The sequence below is a fragment of the Humulus lupulus genome, chromosome 9 (assembly GCF_963169125.1).
Source record: "Humulus lupulus chromosome 9, drHumLupu1.1, whole genome shotgun sequence".
Taxonomy (NCBI): Eukaryota; Viridiplantae; Streptophyta; class Magnoliopsida; order Rosales; family Cannabaceae; genus Humulus; species Humulus lupulus.
This window is the reverse complement of record NC_084801.1, coordinates 41,951,616-41,967,963: the sequence shown is the minus strand read 5'-3', so window position 1 is coordinate 41,967,963 and position 16,348 is coordinate 41,951,616.

Genomic DNA, 16,348 nt, shown 5'->3' with positions numbered 1-16,348 from the left:
TGGTGGGACACCTCAGAAAAGATTTCCCAACGGTAAAGAAGAGCGAGGAAGGGAAGGTGGACAGCTTGACTCCAGCTCGAGTGTTCCCTTTGACGCAGGCAGAGGCCGAGGCTAGTCCCTCGGTAGTGACAGGTCAGCTTTCTAGTGCTGGCACTTCTTTTACTGTTTTGATTGATTCTGGTGCTACGCATTCATTTGTATCTGATAGGGTGATTGATAGATTGTGTAGACCTAGTGAGATTAGTACCTCAGGGTTTGGGACTATATTGCCTACGGGAGAGCTGGTGGTGTCTAGGAGATGGGTTAGGGCACTGCCAGTGTTAGTTGATGGTAGAGAGTTGTCAGTGGACTTGATTGAGTTGAGTATGGAGGACTTTGACATGATCTTAGGTATGGATTGGTTGGTTAGATATAGAGCTACTATTGACTGTAGGAAGAAAATGGTGACTTTTGAGCCAGAGGGTGAGGATCCCTTCGTTTTTGTGGGAACGATGCGTGGACCTCGCGTACCCAGGATTTCTGCGTTGAGAGCCAGAGATTTGCTATAGGGTGGATGCATAGGCTTCTTGGCCAGTGTGGTGGATACCACCAAAGTTTCATCAGTTGGACCGGAGGAGACCAGACTGGTTTGTGAGTTCTTAGATGTGTTCCCTGAGGATTTGCCTGGGTTACCGCCGCGTAGGGAGATTGAGTTTGTTATTGAGTTGGCACCGGGGACAGAGCCAGTGTCGAGGGCACCGTACAGGATGGCACCAGCGGAATTGAAAGAGTTAAAGATACAACTGCAGGAACTTCTGGATATAGGGTTCATCAGACCTAGCTACTCACCATGGGGTGCTCCAGTTTTATTTGTTAAAAAGAAGGACGGGACTCTGAGAATGTGTATTGATAATCGGGAGTTGAACAAGTTAACCATTAAGAATAAGTATCCCCTACCGAGGATTGATGACTTGTTCGATCAGCTGCAGGGTAAGACGGTGTTCTCAAAGATTGATCTTCGATCTGGTTATCACCAGCTGAGGATCAAGGATGAGGACATACCTAAGACGGCCTTTCGGACGCGGTACGGGCACTATGAGTTCTTGGTCATGTCTTTTGGTTTGACCAATGCCCCAGCAGCTTTTATGGACTTAATGAACAGAGTATTCAAGGATTTTCTAGATCAGTTTGTTATAGTCTTCATTGATGACATCCTAGTGTACTCCAGTTCAGATGCAGAGCACGAGTTTCATCTTCGACTAGTTCTTCAAAGGTTGAGGGAGCATCAGTTATATGCTAAGTTTAAGAAGTGTGAGTTCTGGTTACCTGAAGTGACATTCCTTGGACACATTGTAGGTGCAGATGGGATTAAAGTGGATCCGTCTAAGATAGAGGCAGTTAGGGATTGGCCGAGGCCAAGGAACGCCTCAGAAGTGCGGAGTTTTCTTGGTTTGGCAGGCTACTACAGGCGGTTTGTAGAGGGCTTCTCGAAGATAGCAGCACCGATGACAGAATTGACAAGAAAGAATCTAAAGTTTATTTGGTCAGACAAGTGTGAGGGCAGTTTCCAGGAGTTGAAACGACGACTTATTACTGCACCAGTGTTGAGTTTGCCTTCGGGGGAAGGGAAGTTTGTGGTATGCTGTGATGCGTCGAGGTTGGGTTTAGGCTGTGTGCTGATGCAGAATGAGAAGGTGATAGCTTATGCATCACGACAGCTGAAGGAGTATGAGCAGCGGTATCCCACTCATGACCTAGAGTTGGCAGCAGTGGTCTTTGCACTAAAAATCTGGCGGCATTATCTTTATGGGGAGAAGTGCGAAGTGTATACCGACCATAAGAGCCTGAAATACTTCTTTACACAAAAGGACCTGAATATGAGACAGAGACGTTGGCTGGAGCTGGTGAAAGATTATGATTGTGATATTCTTTACCATCCAGGAAAAGCCAATGTGGTGGCTGATGCATTGAGCCGTAGAGGTCTAGGTCAGTTGTATAGTTCTGTTCAGATCTCAAGGGAGTAAGCAGATGAGATGGTTAGAGCGGGAATAGAATTGGTTGTGGGCCGATTGGCTAATATTACTCTACAGTCGACCCTGCTAGAGCGGATCAGAGAGGGGCAGTTGACAGACGCTCAGTTACAGAGGGTTAGAGAGGATGTTTTAACAGGAATAGCTAAAGACTATTCTGTTTCAGAGGTTGGTTTATTACGGTATCAGGGACGAGTTTGTGTTCCAGCTGTCGAGGGGATCAGACGAGAGATACTAGATGAGTCTCATACGACGCCGTACTCGCTTCATCCGGGTACCACAAAGATGTATCAGGATCTACGGACTTTGTATTGGTGGCCCGGGATGAAGAGGGATGTGGTAGAGTACGTTGCTAGATGCTTAACCTGTCAACAGGTGAAAGCTGAGCATCAGCGACCAGCAGGGTTGCTTCAGCCTTTGGGTAATCCTGAGTGGAAATGGGAGGATATTACTATGGATTTCGTAGGAGGTCTACCTAGGACAGTAGGGTTTCATGACTCAATATGGGTGATAGTGGATAGATACACCAAGTCAGCCCATTTCCTTCCAGTGAGGTCAACTTATACTGTGGATCAGTACGCTGAGTTGTACGTGAAAGAGATCGTACGTCTCCATGGGGTTCCTAAGTCTATTGTGTCAGACCGGGATCCTATTTTCACTTCCAAGTTTTGGGGAGGTTTGCAGAAGGCTTTAGGAACTCAGTTGAAGTTCAGTACAGCCTTTCATCCTTAGACTGATGGACAGTCTGAGAGGACGATCCAGGTACTGGAGGATATGCTCAGAGCTTGTGTAATTGATTTTGAAGGTTCGTGGAATAAGTACCTTCCGTTGATTGAGTTCTCATACAATAATAGTTATCAGTCAACGATTGGAGTGGCTCCTTATGAGTTGTTGTATGGGAGGAAGTGTAGATCACCTATCCATTGGGATGAGATGGGTGAGAGGAGATACTTGGGACCAGATATGGTCCAGAGGACAGGTGAGGCCATAGAGAAGATCCGGGCTAGGATGCTCGCATCTCAGGGCAGGCAGAAAAGTTACGCTGATCCTAAGCGTAGGGATGTGGAGTTTCGGGTTGGTGATCACGTCTTCCTTCGAGTTTCACCTCTGCGAGGGGTGAGGAGGTTTGGTAAGAAGGGCAAGTTGAGCCCTAGATTCATTGGACCATTCGAGATCCTGGAAAGGATTGGTCAGGTGGCTTACAAGTTAGCCTTGCCACCATCATTGTCTGGAGTTCATAACGTATTCCATGTCTCCATGCTTCGAAAGTATGTCTCAGATGTAACTCATGTATTGAGGCATGAAGATCTGGAATTGCAGGCAGATTTGGCTTATGATGAGAGGCCAGTTCAGATCTTGGACCAGAAAGATAAGGTGTTGCGAAATAAAACGATTCCTTTAGTTAAAGTGCTGTGGAGAAACAGTAAGGTCGAGGAGGCGACCTGGGAGCTTGAGACAGCTATGCGAGATCAGTATCCGGAGTTGTTCAGGTAAATTTCGAGGACGAAATTCTCATTAGGAGGGGATAGTTGTAACGACCCAAATTCACTAATAAGGCTTAAGGGCCTTGATTAGTATGCCGGGAGGGCATGATGGGAATTATGTGTGATTTTTTATGATTAAGATGCATGATTATGATTTAGGCATGTTATATGACTATGTGAATTACATTATGTGATAATTATGATGTGTGTATTGTACCGCGTGGGTGCCGTGATACCAATGCGATGCACGTGCCGAGACGGTCCTAGAAAGCTAGATAGTGGTAACTGGTAATTTGGCAACCTGTGTAACTATTAGTAACTATAGAGAGTAACAAGTTCTAAGGGGAAAGTGGTAGAATTGCAAAGTTAGGGAAAGGACAAATAAGCCCTTGAGGTCTAGTTAGTAAGTGATATTAATGGAGGGTTAAAATGGTATTTTGGTAGTTAGTAGATGAGTTTGAGCTGAAGGAATAACATTTACGTATAACACTTTGGGAGTTAGTTTATGCTGAATATTGGAGACCTAGAAGTATAACAGAAGAAAGAAGGAAAAGAGAAGCTGAACCCTAGCTCTTGGAAGGAGAATCAAGGGGGTGATTGAGGTTATCAACCAAGCTTAGGCCAAGAAAACTCAGAGGTAAGGATTTGGCTATAATATGTTTAAGTTTCAAGTTTGAATTTTTAGAGATGAATATGAATTGAAGCAAGTTGGTGGCTGGTTTTGCATGAATTTAGAGTTGGAATAATTAAAAGGAGAAGGTGATTTGAAGCTAGAGTTGGGGAGAATCCAAGCTGAGTACTTGACTGAGGTAAGAGTGCATCATGTTTAAATTTTCGTAGCTGTTATGGTTTAAGAATCTAAAGGGGCTGATTTACACATTTCTCAAGCTTTGGTTCAATGGTTTAAATCTGAATTTAGGTGTGAATTCTGTGGGTAAATGTGTAGTTGAGTTGGGTTATAGTGTTTAAAAGTTGTTGGTTGGTCTATGTGGGGTTTTAAATAAGTTTTGGGGCTTGGGTATGAAGTTGGGATGATTTTGAGTGATTTGGGTTCGGGGAAAACGCAGGGGAAAAACTCAGAATTCTGGGCTCGCGAAGGAGCGCCGCGGCGCTGTTCTAGCGCGCCGCGGCGCAAGGCTGTTTCTGGGTGTGATGGGGTTTCTGACTTGCTGGGCGCCGCAGCTCAAACTTGCTGGGCGTCGCGGCCCTACAGGGCTGCGCCGCGGCGCTAGGCCAATTTCAGGATGTTGGAATTTGTAATTTTAAGCTTTTGCTCCGGGGTTCGGGGAATGTCTTCGGTGCGTCGTTTTAGGGATTTGGGGGTTCCGAGAGTATGGGTTAGGTTCCGGGAAGGTAGTCTTGGATTGGTTAATGACAAAGAATATTATTTGTGTTGTGAATAGGGCTTTGGAGAGGCTCGGGGTAGGAGGACCGTGCTTGCAGCTACGTGGCCTCAAAAACCAGTGAACTGAAAGGTAAGAAAACTGCACCCGAATGTATGATTGTGATGGGACTAAGTGCTCCTGAGATTTTGTATTGTGTCATCGTTGGTATTATGCCAAGGGGCACGTATAAGCGGTCTAAGAGTACCGTTCATGATTTTTAGCGCACGGGGCGCGAATTGGCCACTGGGAGCCAGAAACAATAGGATAACAGAGGGAGCAGCCTGTGAGCGCTAGCCCTGGTTATCGTCTGTGCAATATGCATTATGAGTTGAAATGCTTTGTATGTGGTATACTTGAATGATGATATAGTTGAATTTATGAGATGCTGTATGAGAAACTGAGTTGATTGCTAATTGTTCATGCTCTGTTATTACTGTGTTTTCTTGCTGGGCCTTGGCTCACGGGTGCTCCGTGGTGCAGGTAAGGGTAAGGGCAAGCTGGATCAGGCTTGAGGTGGAGAGCTCCGAGGTGAAATGTACATAGCCAGCCGTTCGATCACCACGGTCGAGGAGTGTGTCAGGACGGAGATTACCTAACTGCTCATTTTTCCTTAGTATGGTTGTTGATGTATATAGACTTTGTAACTTTTGTAAATGGCTTTTAAACTGTCATTTTTAGGATCCCATGTACATAAACAATGTTTAGTAATGAAAACGTAACTTTTGAGACCAAAATGTTTTTAACCCTAGTACCTTTACTGTTTCTGTAACACGTTTTTACTTTAATGACTTGGTTAGCAAGTCTGGCACTTTACAAACACACAGTGTAACGGTCCTGGCTATCCAGGGTGTTACAACCAAAAACGTCCTCGAGGGCAAAATGGTCAAATTCCTTGGTATTCCCTCCTAAACTCACTATCTTAAATATATCCCTAATTATTCATTTCCATTACCTGATAACCCAATTAAATGCAAAATACCCCTCGACTCGCCCGAGTCAGGTATCGGGTTGTGACTTTCCCGCTAACTTTCTCTGTAACGCCCCAACTCCAGGTACTGTTACAGTGTGCCTTGTAAACAGTGCTAAACTTGCTAATCGAGTTATTTGGCCAAAATCGTGAACTAAGTATGATTAGCGGTTTAGGGATTAAAAATTTGGTTAAGATGTAACGTTTCACTAGAACGTTTAATATATACATTGGGATCCCGAAAATATAGTTTCAGAGTCAGTTACAAAGAATATTTACAACAGGTCGTTCTAAACGGCAAAACAGGGTTTAACCCTAGTTCCTCTTTAAACCTCGGCCGTGGCGGACGAGCAGCTGCATATGTACACGTCATCACCTAAGCTCTCCAACTCAAGGATGGTCCAGCTTCCTTTTGCCTTTACCTGCACCACATAGCACCCGTGAGCCGTAGCCCAGCACGAAAACACAATAAAGCATGATATAATATCAACAATAACCATAATAGCCATTCAGGACCAACGGTCCAAAACAGATAGGTGACAATAGCGAAAAGTCACAGAAGTGGGTACAGCTCCCTCTAGCCATGTGACGATAGGGTCACCAGGGCTTAATTGATAAGTGGTTCTTTCATAAGTTCGATCAGGATAGGTGCATGGTGATTGGTCACCAACATAACCATCCTCCCGACTCTAGAGTCGTAACTAAGGACATCGTCCCCCAGCCATGTGACAAACAGTCACCAGGGTCATATACCTTGGCTATGAACATCTGGCCTTAGACCAGGCAAGCGCCTATAAGTTCTTCGACTTTAGGGTCAGTCCAGCATTAATGCCATAGAGCCATTTAATGCATGATCATCGCCTTTAGGGTTGGTCCAGCATTAATGCCATAGAGCCATTCAATGCATGATCATCGACTTTAGGGTCGGTCCCTGACTAGTCAGTGCCATACACAGGTAAGCCATGCCACCAAACATATATCACATGTTCAATATTCATAAACAAGGTATTCAACATGCATACTAAACAGATACTAGTACGATTAGGACCAAGCACAACACAGAGGCTCAAGCTCTGAACGATATCATACCCGGTATAAAAAGCATGTCCTAATCACATGTTTCTCGTGCATCACATGCGTCGTACTTAACAATCCAACATGCACCAGTAATAGCCATGCATGTCACGTTCAATAATCAACCAACATGCATCAAGAATAGCCATGCATGTCATACTCAATAATCAACCAACATGCATCAATAACAGCCATGCATGTCATACTCAATAATCAACCAACATGCATCAATAATAGCCATGCATGTCACAAATACACAGGGTGCAGTTTTCTTACCTCAGATTCGAGCTAGAACCAATATAAGAACGACCCTTGAGAACGATCAACCTTTAAGCCCTTAGCGGTCACCTAATCATAACCAAATATGGAACACCATCAATAACATGATAATCAAAGGTTCTCAAACCAATATCTAGCCTCCAAGAGATCAATCCAAACTAATCCAAGTAGTAGGGACACTCCCGAGGCCCATAGCTAAGTTCCCGGGGTCAAAACAAGCAAACGGGGTGAAAACAGGGCAAGGGCTGCGCCCTAGCACCTTGGGCCGCGGCCCCCAGGGTTCTTTGAGGCAAGGGCCGCGGTGCCCTACATCAAGGGCCGCAGCGCCCAGCAAGGCCAATTTCCTGGCACCTGCTTCATCGAACTAAGGCCACGGCGCTCAAGAACAGGGCTGCGGCCCCCAACCCTGGGCCATTCCCAAACGTGTTTTAAGCACTCCAAATCCTCCAAAAACATACCCAAGCATTCCCCAATCATCAAATCAAAGTTCCCAAGCTTCCCAATACTCCAAAACCCTCAAAACCCAAGGTTCAAGCTAACCAAAAACTCAACAATTCACAAAGTCCAATTCTAAGCTTAAAAACTTTAAAAACTTAAAACTTAAAACTTAGATTACCTTTGATTGGGTTGTTTTCCGTCAAATTCTTCGGTTAAGAAGCTTCTAATCTTTACTAGGATCGCTACGCCTCGACCCTCGCTTGATTCCGACTCCTAGAACTCAAGATTTCCTCAAAAATACTCAAACGGTATAACGAACTGTCGAGAGAGAGAATGAGAGGTTTTCTAATGTACGTTCTTATCTGGGAAGCTACTTCAAGCTTAAGTAACCTCAAATCTAGTGCTCGGGGTCCCGGAAACACCCCCGGGGATACTATAGTCAAAACTTCCAGAATTCCATCTTGATCTCAAATACTCCCAATCTATCATCAAATAAACATTTCTATTACCCTGAAATTGACCCCGTTATGACAAAACCGCTAATCCATATATATGACTGTCTCATGCCGAATAGCTTGAATATATCTCCATAATAATAAAATCTCATTCACAAATTACAATATGCACCCAATTTACAATTACGCCCTCAGCAGTCCAAATTACCAAAATGCCCTTATCATTATAAATACACCCATATGCATGCATCTATACTCATATAATAATATAATTCACATTAACAAGCATATGATCATTAAATACCATAATAAATCAATTATGGCCCTCCCGGCCTCCTAATCAAGGTCCTAAACCTTATTAGGAAATTTGGGGCATTACAACTATCCCCTCCTTACATAAATTTCGTCCTCGAAATTTACTCAACAACTCGGAACCAGAATTCCACTCACTTGACATAAATTTCCTTAAGCCATTCTTTGACTTCAGTATTTCTATAGCTTTACCTTAACCCAAGGTACATTCTGCTCAATAGAATCTCATTACTTATATCACAATCTGAACTGGCTATTCCTTACCGGAATACTTAACCTAACCTTCAGATTCTCATAACTCAATTTATAAATTCCTTTAACCCATGTTCACTGCATGGAAGTACATAACTCACTGTATACAACTGCCAATGTCAAAAGTAAACTGATTCAGAGTCACCCTATTTAGACCCAACTAGGTTCCAACTGCTGAAACAAACTAGAGCTTGACTTGTCTTAACTCCTCACCCCTTTTCCCATGGTGATACCTTAGAGAAGATACATTCTCCTACCTAGAATTTCCACATTCCTACTTTCCAGTTCAATAATACTTTTCCATTTATTCTGAAAATTGAGCAACCAAGATTCAAATTCCAACAATCTCATTAATCCCCTAAACCACCTCAGGATTTAGATATACATTAACGCATTCATCTTATAAGATGTTCCTCCAATAATAATCGGATAACCCTCTCTCTCTGATTTGCCATCAGTCTGAGAGTAATAAACTATACTGAGTTCCATATATATACTCATCGCCTTCCTAACCTTTCCAAAACCTGGAAGTCACAATAAAGTCTTTGTCTGATAAGATAGACCTTGAGTTCACGAAGGCTCTCTATCCTTCTCACAAGGAGACTCGAATATTGATCAGCCATACTATTCACCTATCCTTACTGATAAAATAAACTCACTTGGACCACCAGTCCACAAAGACTTAATGCCAATTCATACCGATCCATCAACCTGGGAATCCCACCGCGAAACTCATCGCGATGCTCTCCTATTCCCACTATAAAATACCCAAAGGCTGTAATGGCCTTGCTGTTTCCTGATATCTTGTCTCGACCTGCTAATAGGTTAAGAGCTTTACACGCATCTCACTACTTCCTTCTTCATCTCAGGCCATCTCTATAAAGCTTTCATAACCTGTTACCTCTTTACGATGCCTGAATGAAGCGAACACAAGAATAGCATGAGATTCATCCAGAATCTCTCAATTAATCTCAATGTCCATCGGATCCCAAGTCCGATCTTTATACCATAATAAATCCATATCTTTCGCTGCACAACTCTTTGCTAATCTAGCCTAAAGCTTTCCACTCAATATTTCCCATCAGTGACTCACTTAACCATCCTTCTTTTTATCTTTCTTGAGATGATAATCTCAACAATAAACTGGCCACCAGGCCCACCAGAACTCTACTCCAGTCCTGGTCAGATTCTTTAGTTAGCATATTGCATAGGCAGTCACTTTCCTCTACCACTAGGATGTCATAACAATCCACTAACTGATCCTGGTCTATAGAAGACCCAGCACATTTTCCCCAAGGCACCTGAAATATCTTTACCAACCATGGACACTCCTGTCCCTAAGGCACTCTTCACTCTTGGCAATTCTCCGCAGAGAAAACACCACCATACCATCATCCAAAACGATCATAAATTCCATTCAAATAAACCTTTGAATGCTCTATTCATCTGATTTGTCAACACTTAGCATTAAATCGAGTCTCAAAATATATTCAGCACTCGCAGTGCTCTAATCTGATACCAGCACAATCTTTTACATAATTTCCTCTCTCTGATCTCTAACTGGTCTTAACCAGATCCAAGATCCACCTTAAAGGATTCCATCTTACTCAGCAACTAACCCTTTAATTCTTATAACCCCACTAAGCCACTCAAAACAATACTTACATCTGATTCTATTTCTGGCACTAAACCAATCACCATTCTAGTCTCTTTTCATAAAAAGGAGCCCTGACAAACCACCTGGGAACACATTCAGAACCCACAGACTAATCCAGTCTGTCCTGATCTCACTGACACAATCCAAGTGATATCCATCACGCTAGCTAGAGTTCCATGCATTCCCCTGCACAAAACTCTAGCTCTCGCTACAAGTTTCATAAGCACACAGAACCATACACCAAACTAACCAACACAAGGCTCTCCACTCTCTCAAGCCCAAGAATTACTACACTTTCCTTGCCATTTAAGATTGCTCTTTAATTACTTTATCAATCCAAACCAGGGATCAAACCAAAGCCCGTCATAACCAGCTTTATCAAGTTCCCTGATGAGTCCTCTCCATAACCCAACTCATCTCTTAAATTACCAATACCATGTTACATTCCCATCACATCATAACCATGTGATCCATATACACCATCGTTATACCCTTCTCTATATACATACCAACAAAAGAATAGCATGGCACCAAAGGCGAACAACATAATTCAAACTCAGAACCAGAAAACTGACCTGTCACCCCCGAGGAACTGGTCTCGGTCTCAAATTCTGACTGCCCTGGAATAAACACTTGAGTTGGAATTGAGCTGTCTACCCCCCTTTGCTCAACCTTTAACACGGGGCACCTTTTCACAATATGCCTAACCATACCACATGCGAAACACGCGTTTGCTCGGCATTTTCCCAAATGATGCCTCTTGCACCGAGCGCATTTTGGAGGAGTCTTCCAGCTTTCACTTTTACTTGTTTCAATAAGTGGAGATACCACTATCTGAGCTCCATGCTCTCCAACACTCTGCTGCCCAACTACTATACTCTCAACAGCAAGAGCCTTCTTTACCACCTGAGCATAGGTAGAGACTTCATGCACTGGGGCAACTCTAATGCCCTGAACTATTCCAGGATTCAACCCCTGAATAAACCTTTCCTTCCGAGCTATATCTATGGGTACCATATCCAAGGCAAACTTGGCCAACCCATCAAATTTAGTAACATACTCGGTCATTGATGCATTATCCTAAACATGATTCAGGAACTCATTCACCTTAGCAGTCTTAGCTGCATCACAATAATACCTCTCATTAAACAGCTGCCTAAATTCTTTCCAGTCCATCACAGCTGTATCTCGTGTCTGGGATATTACCTCCCACCACGTCCGGGCATCATCCCGCAACACACATGTAGCACAGATCACTCTATCGTGACCCACCAGCCCCGTAGTATCAAGAATGGAACTGATCATGCCCATCCATTGCTCAGCTCTGAATAGATCTAGGCCTCCCTCGAAGACTGGAGGATAAAACTTCAGGAATCTTCCATAGAGGAATTCCCATCTACTCTCAACCCTAGGCTGAGCCAAAGTTAATGCCACCCCTGGCATAGCAAAGGAAGAGGTACTACCCAACAGACTCCGTTGTTGCTTCAAATACCTGATCTCTTCCTCCTGCCTCTGCAATCTTAATTGCAAATCTGCAAGCGTCTGCTGAACATTCATAGGTGCAGATGAAGAACTGATACCCTGGCTGTAACTCCCAGCCCCTGTATAACTATCACCAGGCCTCATAACCTACCTTGAACATAAACCTACTGATTGAATCTGCAGTCAATAACTTGATCCATTAATCACAATAAGCATATCAAGGGCTTTCCCCCGCGGGATAAATCTTACCACACCACAATGATAAACCACTTGCAGTGCTACAAACATGCCCATGGCATTCATACATTACTCATATTCCCTGCTCTTCAAACATTCACACCATGCCTCAACTCCAGCATGCAAATATCACAATTATATATATATATATTCATGGAGCAAGTAACCAAATGATCATGATCATAAACATTTCCATGGAGCATATAATCATATAGTCAAGAGCTAGGCTCTATCAGAATCTCATGCTTCCTAATACAATGTGCAGGTAAAGCATTTATATTTTATTTAAACAGCTATGCACATAGCTACAGAAATAGTTACCATTCCTTGAGTGAAGCTATCTTCAGTGATGAGTGTACATGCCCAGCTTGTCTTCAGGAACCATAAACCTTGGCTCGCTCTGATACCAAGTTGTAACGCCCCAACTCTAAGGAACGTTACAGTGTGCCTTGTAAACAGTGCTAAACTCGCTAATCGAGTTATTTGGCCAAAATCATGTACTAAGTATGATTAGCGGTTTAGGGATTAAAAATTTGGTTAAGATGTAACGTTTCACTAGAACGTTTAATATATACATTGGGATCCCGAAAATAAAGTTTCAGAGTCTGTTACAGAGAATATTTACAACAGGCCGTTCTAAGCAACAAAACAAGGTTTAACCCTAGTTCCTCTTTAAACCTCGGCCGTGGCGGACGAGCAGCTGCATATGTACATGTCATCACCTAAGCTCTCCAACTCAAGGATGGTCCAGCTTCCTTTTGCCTTTACCTGCACCACATAGCACCCGTGAGCCGTAGCCCAGCAAGAAAACACAATAAAGCATGATATAATATCAACAATAACCATAATAGCCATTCAGGACCAACGGTCCAAAACAGATAGGTGACAATAGCCAAAAGTCATAGAAGTGGGTACAGCTCCCTCTAGCCATGTGACGATAGGGTCACCAGGGCTTAATTGATAAGTGGTTCTTTCATAAGTTCGATCAGGATAGGTGCATGGTGATTGGTCACCAACATAACCATCCTCCCGACTCTAGAGTCGTAACTAAGGACATCGTCCCCCTACCATGTGACAAACAGTCACCGGGGTCATATACCTTGGCTATGAACATCTGGTCTTAGACCAGGCAAGCGCTTATAAGTTCTTCGACTTTAGGGTCGATCCAGCATTAATGCCATAGAGCCATTCAATGCATGATCATCGCCTTTAGGGTCGGTCCAACATTAATGCCATAGAGCCATTCAATGCATGATCATCGACTTTAGGGTCGGTCCCTGACTAGTCAGTGCCATACACAGGTAAGCCATGCCACCAAACATATATCACATGTTCAATATTCATAAACAAGGTATTCAACATGCTTACTAAACAGATACTAGTACGATTAGGACCAAGCACAACACAGAGGCTCAAGCTCTGAACGATATCATACCCGGTATAAAAATCATGTCCTAATCACATGTTTCTCGTGCATCACATGCATCATACTTAACAATCCAACATGCACCAGTAATAGCCATGCATGTCACGTTCAATAATCAACCAACATGCATCAAGAATAGCCATGCATGTCATACTCAATAATCAACCAACATGCATCAATAATAGCCATGCATGTCATACTCAATAATCAACCAACATGCATCAATAATAGCCATGCATGTCACAAATACACAGGGTGTAGTTTTCTTACCTCAGATTCGAGCTAGAACCAATATAAGAACGACCCTTGAGAACGATCAACCTTTAAGCCCTTAGCGGTCACCTAATCCTAACCAAATATGGAACACCATCAATAACATGATAATCAAAGGTTCTCAAACCAATATCTAGCTTCCAAGAGATCAATCCAAACTAATCCAAGTAGTACGGACACTCCCGAGGCCCATACCTAAGTTCCCGGGGTCAAAACGAGCAAACGGGGTGAAAACAGGGCAAGGGCTGCGGCCCTAGCATCTTGGGCCGCGGCCCCCAGGGTTCTTTGAGGCAAGGGCCGCGGCGCCCTACATCAAGGGCCGCAGCGCCCAGCAAGGCCAATTTCCTGGCACCTGCTTCATCGAACTAAGGTCGCGGCGCTCAAGAACAGGGCTGCGGCCCCCAACCCTGGGCCATTCCCAAACGTGTTTTAAGCACTCCAAATCCTCCAAAAACATACCCAAGCATTCCCCAATCATCAAATCAAAGTTCCCAAGCTTCCCAATACTCCAAAACCCTCAAAACCCAAGGTTCAAGCTAACCAAAAACTCAACAATTCACAAAGTCCAATTCTAAACTTAAAAACTTTAAAAACTTAAAACTTAGATTACCTTTGATTGGGTTGTTTTCCGTCAAATTCTTCGGTTAATAAGCTTCTAATCTTTCCTAGGATCGCTATGCCTCGACCCTCGCTTGATTCCGACTCCTAGAACTCAAGATTTCCTCAAAAATACTCAAATAGTATAACGGACTGTCGAGAGAGAGAACGAGAGGTTTTCTAACGTACGTTCTTATCTGGGAAGATACTTCAAGCTTAAGTAACCTCAAATCTAGTGCTCGGGGTTCCGGAAACACCCCCGGGGATACTATAGTCAAAACTTCCAGAATTCCATCCTGATCTCAAATACTCCAAATCTATCACCAAATAAACATTTCTATTACCCCGAAATTGACCCCGTTATGACAAAACCGCTAATCCATATATATGACCGTCTCATGCTGAATAGCTCGAATATATCTCCATAATAATAAAATCTCATTCACAAATTACAATATGCACCCAATTTACAATTATGCCCTCAGCAGGCCAATTTATCAAAATGCCCTTATCATTATAAATACACCCATATGCATGCATCTATCATCATATAATAATATAATTCACATTAACACGCATATGATCATTAAATACCATAATAAATCAATTATGGCCCTCCCAGCCTCCTAATCAAGGTCCTAAACCTTATTAGGAAATTTGGGGCATTACATTCTCCCTAGGATCGTCTCGTGCAGAGTAACTCAAATAAACTCACATAATAATGTGGTCTCACACATATATCACATATATGCACATAAGAATACAATTATGCCCACAATGGGCCAAATTATCAAGATTGCCCTTCTTTTGCAGAACTAGTCATATTATCACATAATCCACATAATTACAATTAATTATAACAAATAAACATATAACTCAACATATTGCCATCCTGGCCCCCTAATCAAGACCCTAAGCCTTATTAGGTAATTTTGGGATGTTACAACTATCCCTCCTTACAGAAATTTTGTCATCAAAATATTACTGAACAGCTTGGGATACTGAGCTCGCATATGTGCTTCCAGCTCCCAGGTCACTTCCTTGACCTTGCTGTTCCTCGATAATACCTTAACTAAAGGTATAGTCTTGTTCCTCAGGACTTTGTCCTTCCTGTCTAAAATTTTATATGGTTGTTCTTCACAGGACAAGTCTTCCTCTAGTTCCAGATCCTCATAACTCAGTACACAAGTTCCACCAGATAGATTCTTCCTCAACATAAAAATATGGAATACATTGTGCACACTAGATAATACAGAGGGTAAGGCCAACCTATAGGCCACCTGCCCGATCCTCTCCAAGATCTCAAACGGTCCCACAAACCTAGGGTTCAGCTTGCCCTTCTTCCCGAACCTCTTCCCCCCTCTTAGAGGTGAAACCCTAAGGAAGACATAGTCTCCCACCTGGAACTCTACGTTCCTCCGCCTCGGGTCTGAATAACTATTTTTTCTACTCTTAGATGCGAGCATCCGAGCTCTAATCTTCTCGATAGCCTCAATGCTCCTCTGAACTGCATCAGGACCTAAATATTTCCTCTCACCCATCTCATCCCAGTGAATGGGAGATCTGCACTTCCTACCATACATCATCTCATAAGGTGCCACCCCAATAGTGGGCTGGTAGCTGTTATTATAGGAAAACTCTATCACAGGAAAATATTTACTCCAGGACCCTTCAAAGTCCAACACACATGCTCTCAACATGTCCTCCAATATATGGATTGTCCTCTTAGACTGACCATCAATTTAGGGATGATAAGCTGTGCTGAACTTCAGCTGTGTACCCATCACCCTCTGCAAACTTCCTGAACACTTGGAAGTAAAGATAGGGTCTCTATCAAACATGATAGACCCCGGAGTCCCATGAAGGCGAACTATCTCTCTCACATAGAGATTTGCATACTGGTCAACCGTGTAATTCATCGTGGGAATAGTGCCCTTAAAGCAATTGTAGTTGACAAATGTTTTAAATAAAATAAATAATTGAATAGAATTATTATATATATAGACTATGTCTGATATTAT